This window comes from Budorcas taxicolor, chromosome 14 (assembly GCF_023091745.1).
Source record: "Budorcas taxicolor isolate Tak-1 chromosome 14, Takin1.1, whole genome shotgun sequence".
In the NCBI taxonomy this organism is placed as follows: Eukaryota; Metazoa; Chordata; class Mammalia; order Artiodactyla; family Bovidae; genus Budorcas; species Budorcas taxicolor.
The window spans coordinates 89,216,479-89,229,668 of NC_068923.1; the positions used below are offsets into that span (position 1 = coordinate 89,216,479).

Sequence of the window (13,190 nt, forward strand, 5' to 3'; positions counted from 1 at the left end):
TGGTGGCCCGCACAATGAGATGTGACCTAACTGGTTTAGGGTGCAGCCTGGGCGTTGCTCCTTGGATAATTCCCATGCGCAGACAAGGCTGACAAACTGCCATCTGCAGAACATGCTTCAGGCATCTCTAGCTCTTCACGGCACTATGGACTGTGGCCCACCAGGCTTCCCTGTCCATGGGACTTTTCAGGCAAGGATACTGGAGAGGGTTGTCCCTCCTCCTCCAGGGGACCTTCCCGACCCAGGGATCGAACCAGTCTCCAGTGTCTCCTGCATGACAGTGTGCGTCCGTCGCTCAGTCATGTGTCTGACTCTTGGCAACCCGTGGACTGTAGCCCGCCAAGCTTCTCCACCCGTAGGATTCTCCAGGCAAGGATACTAGGGGTGGCTTGCCATTTCCTTCTCTGGGAGATCTTCCCCAGCCAGCCATTGAACCCGGGTCTCCCGCATTGCGGGCAGACTCTTTACAGTTTGAGCCACCGGGGAAGGTTGGGTCATTACAGCCTGCCTGACAGGTGATTTCTTCACTGCTGAGCCACAGGGGAAGCTCGACCTATGGTGTGTCCAGCAAACGAGCATGGCTTCCCTTTCCTCGAGACTTCCTGATAAACGCTGGAGCTGGCCTCACGTTCACTCACCCTGCTTGCCCCAACTCCCTGTCAGTATACGGAGAGGACCCGGGAGCAGACGGAGTGGTGGGCACTGGCCCTGAGATGCAGGCGGGGTTAAGGGTGAGCCCTTTCTTCCCTGAACCAGGGGAAAGAAAGGGCCTGCAGGTATCAGAAGAGGAAGTGGGCATTGCACTCCCCAGCTGGAAGTCCACCTAGCTGGCAGTCTAAAGGAAAGTGAAGCTTTCAGGTCCTGGTGGTAGAAAGGTACCCCGTCCCTTAGAGCTGCTGGCAACGTCCTTAGAATGTGGAGTGGTTAGTGCCCTCTGATCTCCACTTTGAGCTGAAATTCTGAAAATACAGTAGAATAAATCTACTCACCATCTTGTTACAGTCAAACAATTTCTGGACTCTACAAAACGTGTGGTCAGGTCTGAAATAATAAGGACTCCTATTAGAAGGGGCTTCCTAGGTGGCCCTAACGGTCAAGAATCCTCCTGCCAGTGCAGGAGACACAAGGTTGGACCCCTGGGTCCGGAAGCTCCCCTGGAATAGGAAGTGGCACGCGTGGGTGCTAAGCTGCCTCAGTCGTATCCAGCTCTTTGTGACCCTATGGACCGTAGCCCACAGGCCTCTTTTGTCCATGGGATTCTCCAGGCAAGAATCCTGGAGTCGGTTGCCTTGCCCTCCTCCAGGGGATTTTCTTGACCCAGGGACCAAACCCGCATCTCCTGCATGGTGGGTGTATTCTTTTACCGCTGAGCCGCTGGCGGAGCCCAGTGAAGATAATCCTTCCGTGTAAAGTCAGTCTCATAGGAAAGAGACATCGCATATCAGAAGAGCGTTATTTTTCCCCAACAGTGCTCACCCAAGAGATACAAAAACAACGTGGCAGGCACACCTGATTATTTAGTAGTATTAAACTGCTGACAGCTACACTACTGCATGGTAGCCAGGACCCGAGTTTCCCCCATTAGCAGCGCTCCTCGCCCCGCCTGAAAATGACTCTAAATGCAGCACCATTTTTATCTAGAAAGCCATTATGACTGAATGGCAAATGGAAGAAATTACATAAACACACTGGTCTGAAACATTCTGAATATTTAACATGAAGATGTTATTTTCATTTCCTAAGTAATTATCGAGCACAGAATAATTTTTATTCAATTATATCAAAATGTTCAGCTTTTTAAAGAGCAATAGGCATTCGTTCATGATAGAAGAAAATGAAGCAACTGTTTTGTATCCTTTAGTATGGAAAATAGGAGACGTGGCTGGGACAAGCAGTTGGGCAGAGGAAGCCATGTACAACTAAAGAGCAGGCCTACGTCTTTCACTCCTCAAAAGAGCAGGGTGACAGAGAAGATAGGAAGGGTCCCCAGGATCAGACAATGGCTTCTCTGATGGTACAGACCGCTTACTGGGGAGTCATCTGGTTTCTAAATGCAAATAACTCCTAGAAAGCATCTCGGTCATTCTCCAAGTCACCCGAACTTTCCTGAATCAACACTATATAACAGAGATCCATCAAAGGAATTGAAAATTAAGGCCTAATATCTTAAGTAGGACCCGAGGTGTGAAATTTAAGGCATATGGTTTTCCCCACGCCCTCGCTGAAAATCCTTCAGTCTCGTCTGCTCCCACGTTTCCATCGTCCCTCAGCAGCAGAGGCCGCCTGCAATAGCCCCAAACCTCTCCAAGGTGGAGGCAAGAATCTTCCTTCACCCACAGTCACAACTTCAGGTATTCCATAGCGCTCCTTTGCCTACTGTAATAGTCTCCTAAAAGTCTTCCCACTCATCTTCCCTCAACTCACATCACGATTTTATCAATTCTGATGAAAAAAAAATAATAATAATAACCATTACTGGCTGTCCAGGGCGTACCCTAGTCCACTCAGCTCTGCCTGGAATTCACGGCTCTGTTTACACCTGTTGCATCCTATCCAAACAGCTGTTTCTGATGGTAGTGGGTTTGCAGCATGCTCAGCATATATTAGACACACTACAAAGTGTAGCGATTATTATTTTATTAAGTACTCAAGTATTTCAGTTGGTTATCTCAGCATTGGTGGCTTATTATTAAATAGTAAGACATAAAGCACCTTTTTCATCCTTGCTTATAAAGAACATCTTGGAATAATGACACAATAACCTCTGGAATTTACACAAAATGAATTGGCCAAAGGAGTCAGCCTTGACTACAGGCAAGTGCTGCTGCTGCTGCTAAGTTGCTTCAGTCATGTCCGACTCTGTGCGACCCCATAGACGGCAGCCCACCAGGCTTCGCTGTCCCTGGGATTCTCCAGGCAAGAGCACTAGAGTGGGTTGCCATTTCCTTCTCCAATGCATGAAAGTGAAAAGTGAAAGTGTAAGTCACTGAGTCGTGTCCAACTCTCAGCAACCCCATGGACTGCAGCCCACCAGGCTCCTCCGTCCATGGGATTTTCCAGGCAAGAGTACTGGAGTGGGGTAAGTAGTGCTAATTTTCCCAGATCCTCTCGGTAGAGTTTATTCATCTGAGCGACTGCAACAGTTGCATGGGGCCCAGCGACACTAACATTATTTGCCCTAAAGCAATCGGGAGGGAAAAGTCGGTGCCCATCCTCCAGTGCCTTTAGTACACTTCAGTCTTTGGCTACAAAATGATGAGTGAGTGAAAGTAGCTGAGTCGGGTCCGACTCTTTGTGACCCCATGGACTGTAGCCCACCAGGCTCCTCTGTCCATGGCATTCTCCAGGCAAGAATCCTGGAGTAGGTTTCCATTCCCTTCTCCAACAAAATGAGGAGTCTGGCAATATTAAAATGCCCACAAAGGTTTCTCCTGGTTCCAGCATCATGACTCACTAACTGATAGCCACAGCGTGTCCTGCACGACCTCCTCTGAAAGGGAACTGGGGCCACCCTGGGGCGGCTGGAAGGCGGCCCAGCAGCATCAGCAGTGCATGCCTAGACAAGGGCTCTCAGACTGCATGACTCCCAAAGGCAACAAGGATCCCCCTCCAAACAAAGTGGGAAAAGGGTCAGATGGCAGTAAATCCAGGAGCTGCCACCCTACCTGGAAGCCCCAGGTCAAACCAACAGATGTATATTCTGAGGGTACTATATACCTGCTGCTACTGCTGCTAAGTCACTTCAGTCATGTCCAACTCTGTGCAACCCCATAGACGGCAGCCCATGAGGCTCCCCCGTCCCTGGGATTCTCCAGGCAAGAACACTGGAGTGGGGTGCCATTTCCTTCTCCAATGCAGGAAAGTGAAAAGTGAAAGTGAAGTTGCTCAGTCGTGTTTGACTCTTTGTGACCCCATGGACTGCAGCGCACCAGGCTCCCCCGTCCACTTCTCCAGGCAAGAACGCTGGAGTGGGGTGCCATTGCCTTCTCCAACTATATACCAATCACTGTGCTAAGGACAGGGGGCTGGGGGGAGGGGTGCTGCAACAATAGAAGATCTTGGAGCTCATGATAAGCACACTGGGCCACCCAGTCACTCAACACAGTATCTTCCATGTGCTGTGAATGCCGAGGAAGGAGGGACGCAAACAGAAGACAGCATAAACCCCTGGCTCTCTCTGTGTACAGAGATATCCAAACCGTGGCTCAGACAGAGCAACAGGACACCTCGGGATTAAAACTATGCTCCACTATAAAAGCATTCGCATTCCTACTGTCACTTGCTACTAGATTATTTTATCCCTTTAAGTAGAGACTGGGGGAGCGGAGAAGGGAAGGACAGAGGGAAAGGAAAAAGTTAACAGTTCCATTCATCTGGATAATCTGCAGGTTTGCCTTTTGCAGTTTTCAAAGTGCTTCCAAATAGTATATTTTATTCTGTGCTCTCCAAAAAAAATCCTAGTGAATTGGCCAGGACAAGGAGCACTACTATATGGTAAGAGGTCAATACATCATAGCTATAACTATAATAGTAAGCCTGCAAATAACTAGATTGCCTCTGAATATATTGATAATTTTTAGCACATTGTTACGTTTTCAAAACAATGCATAGTATCCATTTTAAAAAATGAATTTATCCAAAAAGGTTAATTACCCTAGATAAACAAGCTAATAAGTAGCAAGGCCAAAGAAAGCACTTATATTATTCCCCTCTCTCGCCAGAATGCCCTGAGGGCACTAAAGCCTCTAATTAATCATTATTTAGTATAGCAGCAATATTTTCTAATTAATTTCCTTATGACCTTTTAGTGTGTCAAATTAATATTCAGCCCAGCACAACTTAATGAATAGGATCGTACAAAATTAAAGATTAATATTTATACTATAACTATTACTATATTCTGAAACAAATGTAAACAGAATAACACTAACTTGCCAAAGACTGGGAAGAGCTGAAAGGTTTATATTTACATCGCAGCAGTTTCTCTTCAAGACAGCCCATGAGATTGTAAACTACTTCAGGCTAAGAAAGTATTTTCTCTGTAAAGTCCCCACACACGCAGATCTACACAGGGTCACGGGATCTCAGTGTTCTCAGAGGGCACTGCTGGACCAGCTTAAGGCGGCAAAACTATCCTCAGAACACACTGCATTTAACAGCTGAGACTCTGAGGTCAAAAACCTCACAGTAAACAAAAGTCCACTGAGTTCGCCCAGTATTCAGAAGATAGGGATGCCCACAATTTTTTTTTTTTATCCTTGCCATGGGATACTACACATGGGGATAGGGAATGAAGTACAGATGCATAAAAACAGAGAGAAGGGCACGTGTTCTTTTCAGTGTGCAGAAGGAACTGGCAGGAGCTCACCGGGACAGACAGGAAGCAGTTCGGTGTCAGTCACACCACAGGAGGGCAAGCGCTGCAGTTTCTCTAGGCCTCGGGGTTCTTTCAGTCGGGAAAGCCAAAAGTCAATCGCGTTAACTCCTAAGGCTCCTTCCCGTTAATATTCTGTGATCCCAGTTTAATGACAGTGAATAAAGCACTTGTTTAGGAACTAGTACTGAAGGAGTACCAGCTTGCTGGTAGGAAGGAAAGTTATGACCAACCTAGACAGCATATTCAAAAGCAGAGACATTACTTTGCCAACAAAGGTCCATCTAGTTAAGGCTATGGTTTCTCCAGTGGTCATGTATGGATGTGAGAGTTGGACTGTGAAGAAAGCTGAGCGCCAATGAATTGATGCTTTTGAACTGTGGTGTTGGAGAAGACTCTTGAGAGTCCCTTGGATAGCAAGGAGATCCAACCAGTCCATCCTAAAGGAAATCAGTCCTGAATATTCGTTAGAAGGACTGATGTTGAAGCTGAATTCCAATTCTTTCGCCACCTGATTCAAAGAACTAAGTCACTGGAAAAGACCCTGATGCTGGGAAAGATTGAAGGTGGGAAGAGAAGGGGACGACAGAGGATGAGATGGTTGGATGGCATCACCGACTCAATGGACATGAGTTTGGGTAAACTCCGGGAGTTGGTGATGGACAGGGAGGCCTGGAGCGCTGGCAGAACATGGAGTCGCAAAGAGTTGGACACGACTGAGAGACTGAACTGAACTAAAGGTGTTCCTACTCCTTTAAAAATATTTTTTCTTAATTTTTTTTAAGGGGAACAGAAAATTTTAAGAACCAAGAAGAGAAATAAAAGAAAAAAGATACAGGTTTCCAAACTGTGTTTCCCTCTACTGAAAAAGGTATATCTGAAAAAATATATATACTCAGATACTTTCCCACTGAAGGAGGCACCTTCACTTAAAATTGTTATTCAATTCTCCATCCCAAGATGACTTGAAAAATAATCCACATCAACAAACAAAACAGAGGGCTCAGTCTATTAGGCACAGGCAGCATAGCAAGGAAGTGAATTTTACAACCGTCCACAGAATCTCACATTATTAACTCTCAGTTCATATCATGGCAGGAATGAAGGAATCAGCTTTTGGCCACTGTTTTTTTATTGAACTTCCAGATTCTTCAATTATCCTGAATAAAATCTAAACCAACACTATTGCTGATACTTGGCCATGCAGAACTGGGGTCAGCAGAGGTTAATATGAAAGAGTTGTCACTTGACCCCTCTTTCTTTAAACTCAAGGAGTTAGTGCAGTTTTACCCTATCCTACCCACCACAAAGTGAGGAATCAATCAAGGCCCCTTCCTTGATTTCTCTAGGAAATTTCTGAGATACACTGGCCTGATCTATCATTCAGTTTACTTACCATGTGCTTCAGGTTGTCCTGCTTTACTAATCCCCTGGTTACTGTACATACATTTTAGAAATGTCACTGATTATTATACTTTCAAGCATATCAAATGAACAGTTCACCATAAGTAGTGAGTGAAGTGTTAATAAGAGAAGTAATGATAACATCATATTGCCTCACCTTATGAAATATGCATCTTGGCAAAGTTAGCTACAGAGTATACATACCTTTCCCTATCTCCAGTGGATCTTTCTGATAGTTCAGTTGGTAAAGAATCCGCCTGCAATGTAGGAGACCCTGGTTTGATTCCTGGGTTGGGGAGATCCCTTGGAGAAGGGATAGGCTACCCACTCCAGTATTCTTGGGCTTCCCTTGCAGCTCAGCTGGTAAAGAATCCGCCTGCAATGCAGGAGACCTGGGTTCGATCCCTGGGTTGGGAAGATCCCCTGGAGATGGGAAAGGCTACTCACTCCAGTATTCTGGCCTGAAGAATTCCACGGACTGTATAGTCCATGGGGTCGCAAAGAGTCAGACACAACTGAGCGACTTTCACTTTCACTTATACATACCTGACCTACTAAGTGAATCATCTTTTACCAAACCTGCTTTGATAAAAATCAGAGCTGCATCACCTAGCAGAAAATTCCAGGGTGCTCAACCAAAAATTTAAAGTTTGCTGGAGATTCCATTGTAAAGAGTCCGCCTGCCAATGCAGGAGACATGGGTTTGATCCCTGGGTCGGGAAGATCCCCCGGAGAAGAAAATGACAACCCATTCCAATATTCTTACCTGGAGAATCCATGGACAGAGGAACCTGGTAGGCTACAGTCCAAGGGGTTGCAAAAGAGTCAGACATGACTTAGCGACTAAAAAGCAACATAGACACAATAAGGCTGCTGGCCAGATATTCAGCACTGGTTGGATGTATATTAAGGCACAGCAACCTACTGGTGTTCTTTGGGGTTCTCACTTCCTTCCGAGCGTTTTAAGAACTGCCTACCTTCTCCAATCTACCAGAGGCTGGACCAGCCATCAGAAGGTCTCACCCTCTGTATTATCCAACGATGCCCAATTCTGAAAGCATGCTTTCTAAAACCTGGCTCCCTTATTTCTCTTCTTAGCTGGGCACATGTACTATTTAACTGGGCAAGACAGGCGTTTTCACATTTTAACACTTTATGCTCCTCTTTCGTTCATGGTGAACAGTGATAATGAAAATTCTTTCCTTTTAGAGCTGCAACAACTACAGAGTGTAAAACTTTCCTTGGTCCTCAAGGTTTAAAAGTCTGTAATGCTGAGAAAGGACCTGGAATGTTATACATTTCCTGATTTCAAGAATATTCGTTTTCTGCATGCTGAGTGCACACATTTCATTGGTTTTAACTTTTTGGCCAACCACTTTATATTTCCCAATGATGAACAGTTTAATAGTTCATTCACTCCATACTCATTCAACAAATACAGGATGCCTGTGTGTCAGACACTATTCTAAGGGATTAGGCGACAACAATGAACAAAGCAGGCAAATATCCCTACTTTCATGTGATTACACGGTAGGGAGATATACAGTATGCTAGGTGACGGTAAGTGCCAAAGACAGAAATAGAGCACAGAAGGGGAGCAAGAAGTATTGCAGATGGGTGTAACATTTATATATTTTTATCAACTTATTTTGATAACATCATTAAAAAAAAACTTTTTTAAATTTTCCCTTCTTTTTAAAAAAATCCTGACCGCTAAGCAGATTTTACACTGTATTTTTTGTTAAAGGTTTTTAGGGAAGATAAAACCTTAAACTTGGAGTGTGGATGTTAGGTTATATCTAACAAACAGTGCGTTATGAAAGCGTGTGATAAAGGTTCTGCTGGTGGAATAACATGCTGGAGAGTTGGAGACGTGGATTACTTCCAACACGGCTCACTCAACAGGTGTTCTTCCCTTAGACCTGGAATGCAGAGTCTCTAAAGAAAACACTTTGTTCTTATAAGGTCATTTACATATTTGCTTTCTGTTGAAAGAGCTGAAAATGTTAAATCTGACAGTTGTTTTTGTCTTATATAGCGAGTGTCACATATATTTAGGTTGTGTATTTTTACTGCTGTTGTTGTTTAGTTGCTAAGTCCTGTCCGACTCTTTGGTGACCTCGTGGACTGTAGCCCGCCAGGCTCCTCTGTCCAGGGGATTTCTCAGGCGAGAATACGGGAGCGGGTTGCCATTCCTTTACCAGGGGATCTTCCCAGTTCAGGGATCAAAGCCGCATCTCCTGCATTGCCAGGTGGATTTTTTTTTTACCACTGAGCCACCAGGGAAGCCCGCTGATCTTTTTTTAATATAAAATAAGTCAAATACCAAGAAAGGGGGGGAGGGAGGGAAGACAAGTTTCTCCTTACAGTCTCAGATATCTACCTTAGCATGTCCCATCTATCACCTTAGGATCTAGAGACACGGCAAACTAAATGCTCAGCATGTCGCAGCAGCCTGGTGGCAACACATGTTGCAACCACACTCTTGCTCTGGTAATTTTCACGGGAACCAGACACAATACAGCGGCTCGGTGCATCCAAGTGTACCGTCCATTTCCAAACTGAAATACATCTGTTTCAAAATTGTTTGCTAAAATGAATATGTAGTAATTTCCTGCTATTTCCGTGGGGAAACTGTGTTAGTATGCTAGCCATCTAATTTATATCGGTAAATTTCACTATCACATAGACTAATTTTAAGGTCTTTTTAAAAATTATGACTGCATACTCATGAGCTGTTATATATTAAAAGAGTAAACAGTCTCTCCAAAAGAATCCCATTTTCTCCCCGTTTCAACTTCTAAATAGATTTAAACCAGAATAACTGGCTGAATTGTAGGTATAATCTTACCTAAATATATATAGTGGTGATCATTTTGTAACGTAATGTATAAAAATATTGAATCACTGGTGCACCTGAAATTAACGTAGTACTGTAGATCAGTTATACTTCAACTAAATAAATAAAATGTATATATGTCTGCCTTTGATCATCATATTAGAAACTCAAATAATGTAGTCAAATTAAATGTATGATACTTTACTTTTAGGACTTAATTTAAACCTTCTTCTCAGCCAATCTTTTACTAAATCTTCTACCAAATATTCTATTTAATTGTCTGGACTTTAACCAATTAGCAATCCTTATAACGTAAGAAAGAACAGAAAGGGAAAATATTGGTGGGAAGGAAGCTGGCCTATAGGGTGAAGGTAATAATGGGTAAATTAAAGGAATGGCCAGAGTAGGACTCTTCAACTTGTTGAATGCCACCAATGGAAGTAGTATTAATCCTTGCTGAGAGAGCTACCTGAAAGATCATGCTTTTGATGCACAAGAGTAGCCAATCACAAATCCTTGAAGGTCAAGTGTTATTGAATCAAATTTCACATCCTACATTAACTAAGTTTTGCTGACAGGCATATTTTCCAGTATAGTAAATCACTGGCTAAATAAAGTTTTGAAAAAAGAAACAGAAAAGTAAATTATAATAATAGTAGGAGAAAAAAGAAATCACAGGAATCACCGGAAACAAAAGAGGGCAAATAAACTGTGTCTGAAGCCACATGAGAACCGACAGGAGCTAGGGTGCGGTATGAACGGGGTGTCTGAACCCATGCTACAAAGGGAATGCTCAGGGCAATAGTGAGAGCCCTGTAAAGAGGCTACACAAATTCGCAACACTTGGCTGCCTTCACTTTGAGTGAAAATGAAGATCATTGTCTATAAAGTGTCCACAGCTATAGGTAAAATTACAAGAGGTGTCCAGCCATTTATCAACCCTTAAAAGGCAAAGCTGAGCACCAAAGAATTGTGGCTTTTGAACTGTGGTATTGGAGAAGACTCTTGAGAGTCCCTTGGACTGCAAGGAGATCGAGCCAGTCCATCCTAAAGGAGATCAGTCCTGGGTGTTCTTTGGAAGGAATGATGCTAAAGCTGAAACTCCAATACTTTGGCCACCTGATGTGAAGAGCTGACTCATTGGAAAAGACTTTGATGCTGGGAGGGATTGGGGGCAGGAGGAGAAAGGGACGACAAAGGATGAGATGGCTGGATGGCATCACCGACTCGATGGACGTGAGTCTGAGTGAACTCTGGGAGTTGGTGATAGACAGGGAGGCCTGACATGCTGCATTCATGGGGTCGCAGAGTCGGACACGACTGAGCGACTGAACTGAGCTGAACTGAACTGAAAAGGCAAAGAGGTGCTTTGTTTTCCCCAACCTGAAATCTCCTATCTTTCTCCTTTCTTCAGGTGCTTGATCTGGGAGAAGAAATCCTGAAAGTTGTGCCAGGCCCTGTGGAAATGCGTTCCCCCTCACAGGCGGGGAGCCTCAGCACAGTCCTGTCCCAGACACCTCTCAGAATGTTTTCAGCCCAGAGTGGGATGTGTTTTTCCAGTTCATCAGCTATAACGAACTGCCTTTTAAAAAATTCTCATGAAAGCAAAAGAGTGGCCCTCGGCACCACAGATTGCTCTATTGGCGTGCCTAGAATTGCCACCACCCATGTCATCTGTCTTCAGTTTTCTGTTCTGACTCTTCTATCCCCTTCTACCTGTGCTCTAGGTCCGCACAAGCTGTGCCTGGCTCTGGCTGGCAGCGGTCAGAGGTGCAGTTTGCTGTCCCCAATTAATGACAACAGCAGGATCTATGTTGCTATATATAGTTAACCACTATGTGCCAGACACTTGGCTAAGTGTGGTCCAAAAATGATCTTATTCAATCTTCATAACAACCCTGTGACACAGGAGGTATTTTATCTCTATTTTACAAGTGCCGAAACAGGCCCTAAAAGGCTAAGCAACCCGCCCAAGGTCATACAGCTAACAAATCTCAAAGACTAGATCTCAAACCTCGGCATCTGTCTTATCCCAAAGAGTAATAATATTCTTCGTTGTCGTTTAGTCGCAAAGCCATGTCTGACTCTTTGCGACCCCATGGACTGTAGCCAGCCAGACTCCTCCGTCCATAGGATTCTTCCTGGCAAGAATACTGGAGTGGGTTGCCATTTCCTTTTCCAGGGGATCTTCCCAACCCAGGGATCAAACCCTCCTCTCCTGCATTAGCAGCTGGATTCTCTACCACTGAGTCATCAGGAAAGCCCCAATAATGTTTTTTAACATAAGGCCATGAAGCCTGGGTGCAGAAATCATACAGATCTGAATTTCAGCTCTAATGCTACTACGACTTAACCCTTGTGCAATTTGGAAATTTATGCAATCTGAGTTTCCTCGAGTATGAAATGAAATAGCAATACCACTTAAGCTGATGATTGTGAGCACTAAATGAGCTAACATATATAGGAAAGTTGTCTAGCAGGGTTTGTGCCATCCTGTAACCAGTACTCGGTACACTCAATGCCACTCTTCCTCCTACCTGATTAGCAGTTATAGAGGCAGCCACGAAAAGATAATACCGAGGATAAACAGAAAGTGTGGATCACCATCACAGGCAACGTCAGTGATAGGTTTGCTCGGTCTCCTAGAGGTTCTGGTAATGCAAAACAAACCTTACCGCACTTCCTCCACGCCCTCGGCGGTAGTGAGCCCAAAACACTAAACCTTAGAAATTCGAAGCTGGAACCGGAACTGGAGCCGCTAGGATACGCCTTCCCGCAGCCTCCTGCGTTACCCCCAGACGGAGTCACTTTTGTCCACCCCACGATCTGACAGCTCCGCTGGGGTCCCCCGCTACCGAGGCGCGCCCCGCTCCCCCCGGTACTAGCGAAACAGAGCGGACCACGAGTACGCGTCTCTCCCCGGGCCGCAAGCCCGCCACCCCGCCGGAGGAGGCTGGGGGGTCCCGGGCACCAGACGCCACGCGCAGGCGGCGCCTCGTAGCCCGGAGCTGAGCGCGGAGCTCCGGCTCCCCCGGGAGACGTCGGGCAACTCTGGGCCTGGGCTGGTCGCCGATCGCGCGTCCAGCGGCCGCAGAGGCCCGATGCGCCCAGCCGAGTCCGGGCCGCGCGGAGCCCGGGATGCGCCCGCAGCGCGAGGGCGGCCCGGCCCAGTCGCGCGGATCCTGCGAGCTCGGCTCTCCCGACCTGGCCCCTTCTCCTCCCCAGGGGACCGCTGGGTTCGGGTGCCCCGCCACGCCGGGCCCGAAGCAGAAGAGAGTCCTCACTCACGGCTCGGCCACAGGGATGGGAATCACTCCGTAAGGACCCGGCAGGCGGACACCGCTCAGTCTCCCAGTCGCCTTGCGTCCAAGGAAACTCCGGGGATCGGCCGAAGGGCGGGGCGGGGCCGAGGGGCGGGCCAGGCCAGGGCTGGTGGGCGGGGCCCAGTAGAGGGGCGGGGTGGCGGGGCGGGGAGAGGGGCGGGGCTGGCTGGCGGGGCGGGGCTGAGGGGCGAGGAGAGGCTGGGGCCGGCCGAGGGACGAGGAGGGGATGAGGGAGGGACCGGACGAGGAG

General features: G+C 46.3%; 1 protein-coding gene across 1 annotated transcript in view; it reads right to left on the minus strand.

The window, feature by feature from the left end:
- CPNE3 (copine 3) overlaps positions 1-12,988 on the minus strand; it is a 44,850-nt gene extending 31,862 nt beyond the window's left edge. The window contains exon 1 of the mRNA XM_052651454.1: positions 12,906-12,988. The gene's annotated coding sequence lies outside the window, so the exon portion shown is untranslated. The remainder of the gene's footprint in view (positions 1-12,905) is intronic.
- Between the last annotated feature and the right edge of the window lie 202 nt (positions 12,989-13,190).